This window comes from Schistocerca cancellata, chromosome 9 (genome assembly GCF_023864275.1).
Source record: "Schistocerca cancellata isolate TAMUIC-IGC-003103 chromosome 9, iqSchCanc2.1, whole genome shotgun sequence".
Classification (NCBI taxonomy): domain Eukaryota; kingdom Metazoa; phylum Arthropoda; class Insecta; order Orthoptera; family Acrididae; genus Schistocerca; species Schistocerca cancellata.
Genome location: NC_064634.1, coordinates 280,266,680 through 280,275,140, shown reverse-complemented (window position 1 = coordinate 280,275,140; position 8,461 = coordinate 280,266,680).

Below are 8,461 nucleotides of genomic sequence, written 5' to 3'. Positions count from 1 at the left end.
AAGTCTCATTAACTCTTTTATATGCTGACTCTAATACTGGATCATCTACCTCTTCTATCAGGCGATCAGACAATTGCTGCCCGTCGAATAGGACTTCAGTGATCCCTTTCCACCCACCCGCTCTCTCCCCTGCGTTTAATAGTCGAATTTACATTGTTGTCTTAATGTTACCACCCTTGCTTTTCATTTCACCAGTTATTCGTATTGGTTTGCAAAATCTATGACGGAGACATTCTTCAAACCCTCATAAAAATATTAGACACACAATCGTGAAGGTGGTACTAGCAGATAAGAGCTAGAACTTCTACACAGTCTGTTTAACAGTTGATGCATCCTCCTAGTTGCTGGAAAGAATAATATAGGGATGATTGGAAAAGACAACTGTAGGTCTCTAAGAAGATGATCGGCTTAGTTTCCGGAAAGGTAAAGGCACCAGAGAGGCAGTTCTAATGTTGAGATTGATAGTAGAAGCAAGAATAAAGAAAAATGAGAGTACGTAAATAGGATTTTTCGACCCACAACAATGTAAAATGGTGTAAGATTTTTGAAATTGGTAGGGGAATAGGTGTAAGCCATAGGGAAAGACAGATCCTATATTAAGTATGTATGCAGAAGAAGTACGAGGGAAAAATAAGAATGGAAGACCAAGAACGAAGTACGCGGATTAAACAACGGGGAAGACAGGGTCAAGTGGTAGTATCTTTGATCGGTAATCAAAACGTCCTCTATCCCAGATTCGAACCCCGCCACCACCTAAATTTTGAACAGAAATCATCAGCAATGGCGACTGAAGACTTCCGGCATAAGAAGTCACCCTGACTCAGCCAACGGCGTTGTCAAAGAACGCGGAGGAGCAGAAAGGGGTTTATGAGGGCACTCTCTTGCCCTTAGAATGGGAAACTACCCCTAAAGGTGGAAGAATCAGTAATGATCAACGGCATGAGGATCCAGAAGGCTAGGAAAACCACTGCATTACAAGACACATAACATGTATCTTCAGGAAATTTCGCCTGTAATTGAAAAAAAAATTGGCAAAAGATTTCGGATTCGAATCTCCGGGAGGATATTGCCAGGTGATCATGGCAAAAGATTGAGTAAGTAAGGAAAGGATAACGTTCTACGAGTCGAAGCGTGGAATCTGAGAACTTTGGACGTGGTAAGGAAGTTAGAAAATCTGAATAGAGAAATGTTAAGGCTCAGTCTATATACAATAGAGATCAGTGAAATGAAATAGATAGATGGCAAGGATTTCTGGTCAGATGAGTTTAGAATAATATCAATAGCGGCAGAAAATGGTATAACAGGAGTAGGATTCGTTATGAATAGGAAGGTTGGCAGAGAGTGAGTTACTGTGAAGAGTTCAGTGATACGGTTATTCTCATCAGACTCGGTAAAAAGCCAACACTGACAACGATAGATCAGGTATACGTGGCGACGTTGCAAGCCGAGGTTGAAGAGATAAAGAATGTATGTCAGGAAACTGAATCGGTAATTCAGTATATAAAAGGAAATGAAAAGTTAATAGCCATAGAGGGAGTGGAATGCGATTGTAGGGGAAGGAGTATAACACAGGGTTGCGAGAGAAAACGGGATTGGCACTTTGAATGAAAGAGGAGGAAAGTAATTGATCTCTTCGATAAATTTCAGCTGGTAGTAGCAAAAACTCTGTTCAAAGAATGACAAGAGGACGAGGTATATTTGGAAAACGCCGGAAGGTACGGGAAGATTTCTGATAGATTACATCATGGTCATGCAGAGTCCGAAATCAGATACTGCACTGTAAGGCGTACTCAGCAGCAGACATACTCCGATCACTATTTAGTAGTGATGAAGAGTAGGCTGAAGTTGAAGAATCGACACACAAGGAAGTGGGGTACGGAAGGAATGAGATACGCTTGAAGTTCGCTGAGGCTGTAGATGCTGCGATAAGGAATAACTCAGCAGACAGTTCACTTCAAGAGGAATGGACTTCTGTAAAGCGTTGGAAAGAAAAACATCCGTACAAAGAAGGTAACTGCGAAGAAACAGTGGGTAACAGAAAAAATATTTCAGTTTTTGATGAAAGAAGGAAGTAGAAAAATATTCGGAAAAATTCAGAATACACAGATACAAGTCACATAAGAATTAAGTAAACAGCAAGAAGCAAAAGTGAAATGACTGCATAAAAAACGTGAAGAAATAGTAAAAGAAATTATTGTAGTTAGGACTGCCTCAGAATAGTCAAAACAACCTCTAGTGAAACTGAAAGCAATGGTGGTAACGTTAAGAGTGCAATGGGATCTCCCCTGTTAAATACAGAGGAGAGAGCGGATAGAGGTAAAATATTTGTCTGATGGCGTGATAGAAGAAGTAACGTGAATCGATATAGAAGATATAGGGGATCCACTATTATAATCAGAATGTAAAAGAGCTTTGGAAGACTCAAGGTTGAATAAGGCAGGAGGGATAGATAGCATTGCAACACAGTTTTGGGAAAGTGGCAATTAAATGACTACTGGACTTGCTGTGTAGAATATATGAGTTTGGCGATATAGAATCTGATATTCGGAAAAACATCATCCACCCAAATCCATAGATCGCAAGAGCCGATAAGGGCGAGAATTATCGCGCAATCAGCATAACAGCTCGTGCAGCCAAGTTGCTGACAAGAATAATATACAGAAGAATGGAAAAGAAAATAACTAAGATTAGGTAGATGGCGAACAGTTTGCAGTTAGGAAAGGTAGACATTGGAGAGGTAGTTCTGATATTGCGGTTGATAATGGAAGCAAGACTAAAGAAAGAAAAGAAAATTTCATAGGATTTGTTGACTTGGAAATAGTGTTCGACAATGCCAAATGGTGCAAGAGGTTCTTAATTTTGAGAAAAATAGGTGAAAGCTACAGGAAAAACGGATAATCTACAGTATGTACAAGAGTCAACAGGTTACAAAAAAAAGTGGAAGAACACGATCGAAGTGCTCGGATTAAAAAGTTTGTAAGACAGGGGTAAAGTCTTTCGACGCCATTGTTCAATCTATACATACAGGAAGCAATAAAGGATATAAAAGAAAGGTTCAGGAGTGAAATTAAAATTGAAGGTGAAAGGATATCAACGATAACATTCGCTGATACATTGCTATCCTCGGTAAAACTGAAGAATAATTACAGGATCTGCTGAATGGAATGAGCAGCCTAGTGAATACAGAATATGGACTGAGAGTAATTCAGAGAAAGACAAAGGTAATGAGAAGTAGCAGAAATGAGAACATCAGGGCCGGTGATCACGAAGTAGAAGAAGTGAAGGAATTCTGCTACCTAGGCAGCAAAATTACCAGTGACGGACATAAAAGGTAGACTTGCACTGACAAAAAAGGCGCTCCCAGCCAAAGGAAGTCTATTCGTATTAACCTTAGGTCTTAATTTGAGGAAGTAATTTGTGAAAATGTACTTAGGGGCACAGCTTTGCATGTTAGTGAAAGATGGACTGTGGGAAAACGGGAACAGAAGAGAATCGTGAAATTTGAGATGTGATGGAGAGAATCGCTGAGTAAAGGAACATATGGAAAACACTGACAAGCAGAAGGGACAGGATGGTATGGTATTTGTTAAGGCATTAGAGAATAACTTCCATGGTAATAGGGTAATAGTGGGACCCTTAGAAGGTAAAAACTGTAGAGGAAATCAGAGATTGGAATATATCCAGCAAATAACTGAGGATGCAAATTGAAAGTGCTACTCTGAGAAAAAAGTTTGGAACTCAAAAAAAAAGGAAAGACAGTGCCGTAGTCTTTCCACCAGGCTGGAAGGCTAAGAATAAGATTCGCGGGTGGCATGGTTATTCTCAGTGAAAGTGATGAAGAAATGCAGGACCTGTTGAATGACATGAACAGTCTTGCGAGTACATGCTATGGATTGAAGTAAACTGAAGAAAGACGACAGTAACGAAAAGTAATGAAATCAGTAATCACCTTAACGTCAAAATTTGGCACCCTGAAGCAGGTGAAATAAGGGAAGTTTGCTGCCTTGGAGGCAAAATAACACACAACGGATGAAGCAAGAGCGGCGTAACAAGCAGACTAGAACAGACAAAGAGGACACTCCTGGCCAAAAGAAGTCTACTAGCATTAAACATAGGCTTGAATCTGGGCAAGAAATTTCTGAGAATATACGTTTGGAGAACATCGGTGTGTGGAAGTGAATTATGGGCTTTGGGAAAACCGGAAAATAGCAGACTCAAAGTGTTTGAGATATCGTCCTACACAAGGAAGCTGAAAACTGGTTGAAATGATAATGATTAGAAATGAGTACGTTCACCACAGAATCGGCAATGAAAGAAACAAATGGAAAAGACTGACAAGAAGGGTGGACAGGACGATAGGTCATGGGTTAAGACGTCAGGGAATAACTTCCGTGTTGGTACAGGAGGGAACTGTAGAGGATAAAGGCAGAAACGGGAATATATCCAACAAATAATAGGGCAAGAATCTACCTGAGATAAAAGGGCTGGCACCTATCGTACGTAGCGACTAGAAAAAATAAAAAAAGCGCAAAACTTTGAACACAGCTGCTAAGGTTCAGTGACCGTGTCAGAATTATATTGGAACAAATAAGCCCTCGGTCACAAATATTAAGTCAAAATTGACCAGGTTTCGACGCTACTGTGAGACGGAGTACTTACAAGTCACATCTTAAAAAATCTAAGCCGGAAAGGCGACGTCATGAATAGTTGTAAATAAGAGCTGCTCGTATTTCAGTGAACACGGGTTGCAACAATACTGATGTGTCCACGTTAGAAAGTGTGGGCAAGTAAACATGGTGTTGCTACGGGCGCCATCTAGTAGCCGCAGAAACAACTAGGCTATTGTACATTCAAAATTAGAAACATGAAATTGTGATGCATCTGATTCAGGCATAACGTAAGCACTAATAATAATAGGATGAAGTTACATATCTGCAGCTGCCTAACATAGCGGACGATATCCTAAAAAAGAAAACTGCAAGAACTACCACGCTCAACGCTCATGCACTGAAATTAACCCCAAAAAACGTTTTTCTATTCCTTTCATAGGACCCATTTCCTATCAGATTCATCGCATGCTTCGCAACAAATACAACTGCAATGTTGCCTTCTCTACTAATAATAATCTGAAGAAAAACTTCATTCATAATTTGAAATCCATTCGCTCCCCTACAGAAAGTTCTGGGGTTTATAATATCATCTGCGACACCTGCTCCTCCTATTATATAGGGCAAACTGGACGTGCTTTCACCATCAGATGTAGAGAACATCTTTTGAGAAAGAACGGCACCAGTCCCCTACATTCGTCCTTTGCCGATCATCTCTTAATTACTGGACACGTGCCTAAAGCCATAGGCGATAACAATATTCTGCATACCGAAAAGAAGGGGCGTAGGTTAGATGTTTTAGAGAAATTGGAGATTTTCAAACATCTCTCTCGTCATGATGGCCTCATTCTCAACGAACAGCTGCAGCTGCGAAATAAAAGCTTTTTCGACTGTATAAAGCCATTGCTTGATCTTTGATTCAGATTTCCTCATGCAGTTTACCGAAATGTTGTTTGCCTGTCACATCTTTGCCGTTTTCTTGTATGTCATAACTGACTTTCTTTTTACGTTACAAAATGTATCTCTGTTTAAAGCAGATAAATATGTAACTTCATCCTATTATTATTAGTGCTTACGTTATGCCTGAATCAGTTGCATCACAATTTCATGTGTCTAATTTTGAATGTACAGTAGCCTAGTTACTTCTGCGGCTACTAGAAGGCGCCCGTAGTAACACCATGTTTACTTGCCCACACTTTCTAACATGGGCACCTCAGTCTTGTTGCAACCCTTGTTCACTCAAGTACGAGCAGCCCTTATTTACAACTATTCATGACGTCGCCTTTCCGGCTTAGATTTTTTAAAATGTGACTTGTAAGTACTGCATCTCTTTCCAGTCAGTACAAACTTTAATGTTATTAATGTATTATATACCTAATATGTTTTAGAACAGTTAGTTTAATTCTGAAGACGACGCTCATAGTAGCGTCGAAACCTGGTCAATTTTGACTTAATATTTGTGACCGAGGTCTTATTAGTTCTAATATAAAAAAAGCGCAGATCATTCCTGTTTTCAAGAAGGATCGCAGGACGGGTGTACGTAACTCTAATCCTGTGTGGTTGGCGGTGAGAGCGGCAGGTTGTGTAGCTCAGCAGGTGTTGCATCGTCCGGACAGTAGCAGCCTGCTAGGTGGGTGGGTGGCGCCCGGACAGACGGAGACTAGGCATATGCTAATACCGGCGGCTGCACGCTACCGCCGCAGCTGAACACTCGCCGACGAGGAGTGGCCACGCTAACAACACAATCGGACGCTGAACGCTCTGCTCCCGGGACGGGCAGAGTTGTAAACGCTTAGGGGAACACGCGGACCACCGCCGCGACGCCACGGGCAGCGATCCGACACCAGGTGTACACGTCTGGCTCCAGCCGCCTCCAGCACCTGTGGCTCGGTACACCTGGAGCCCACAGGAGCGCGCCGCTAAATATTCCAGCCGATAACCATCTCACATGCAATAATAGCCCGTAGTTACAATGCTACCTGCAGAACACAGCCCCACATTTTCGAGTTCCTGTTTGTTGCTACTGTGTTCGAAAGCTGGTACGAAAAATAAATTAGTAGTTTTAGTGCATTAAACGAGAATTACGATTTAATCGAGTGATTGCACTCCGGTTAACTCTGCAATTTATAAACGATACTCTAAGAAAATAGCACCTGGTGTTTCAGTGTGGGTTGCACCAGTATAAAGGAACTACGCCGCCTATGTAAATTACTACAGCCTACAAACGAAGTGACGAGTTCTAAAGAGTAACCTGTTTTTGATATGATATCAGAATTCAGTTTTCACTTAATCTTTTCATCTACAATTAGGTTTACCGTGATTTCCCTAAATACCTCAAGAGAATGCCGGGATGGTTCCTTTGAAAGAGCACGGCCGGTGTCCTTATCCACATTTCCTTAATCTAAGAATGTGCTCCATCTGAAAAGACCTCGAAAAAGATAATTAGGGAAAATTTATAAAATTTTGGTGTTCATATTAACGGAAAAAGTTATACTGTGAATCATACAATATAATCAGGTTCTAACAGGTTTGCCATCTCTCCCAGTGAGATCTATCAGCTACGGGAAATAAATAAGTTGACTAACAATATACTTCCTCGAAAATCACTCACAAGGCATGGTTGTATGTCAGTGTAACTTCGTTCAAGTACGCATCGTCAGCGGGCATGTAAATGATTAGAGTGGAGGTCTACGTGACGGGTAGAACGGCCGCCAAAGTACATTAGTGCTGTTCGCGTTTAGTATTGTTATCAGGCGTGGTATCACATAGAAAGGGCGTGAACAGTTTCAGTTGTCGAGTGCTCACTGTGGAGGATACGGAGATGCCCCATATTCGTGTCACTCAGCTTTATCACCACCTGGCACATTAAGAGAGGCGGGGTTCATTGCAGGTCTTCATCTGCCCAACTAGTCAAATAGCGCAATATCTAGATTTGTGCGTCATTCAGATATGACACTGGTCTCCCAACAGTAAAATAATACTTATAATAACCTCCCAACAGTAAAAAATATAACTATAACATTGACATTTAGCGTAACCTCCCAATAAATGAATTGCGTAACCTATCAACAATAAAATGTGACTAATCTCTCAATAAAATTGTGACCCACTTATAACCTTTCAATAATTGACAGTGAATTTAAACTGGTAAATTTGGACGTCAGCAGTGCTCCATCATGGCCCTGAAAGATCATTCTGAATAAACTGAAAATTCTTATGTCAATAAGGTCGCCGGATAACGTATATATATATGTTCCTATAAGACATTTTTCTGGCTCAGCCCAGTGCAATGCTGGCCGATAGATTTGTCATGTATAAAAAGAACAACGGATTTTTCTTTACAATAATTGGGATGACCATGGATTGGAGAAATTAGTAAATTCTTTAAATTGAGATGAATGATTGTCGAAAGTTACTTTTTATGAGAAAGATTATTATTAAAAGATTTTTTAAAAACATTTACATGGGACTTGATATTACAATAGTTCATATGCGCGAGGCTGCTTTTGCCTTATACTACAACGCTCAGGCTCCGCAATCGCTCCACACGACCGGCCCAGCCAACTCGATACACACGACAGCTAGCAGCTACTACTCCTACTGCTACACAGTTCCTACTGCATACAACAGTGCTCTCTGGTCTGAGATTCTCTTACAGCTTACATATCGCAGGCAGCGCGTGAGCGATCCATCGAAATTACATCTGCTCGAGTGCGCTAGCAACAAATTCCTTAATCATGCGCCTCTTACAAGGCATACCCGTTTTCAAGGTTACTGTCTACCACTTGTGACCACGTCAAGTGAGGACCACCATGTTGTGCACGAAGCACACCGTAACTCCTTTACATCTGCCC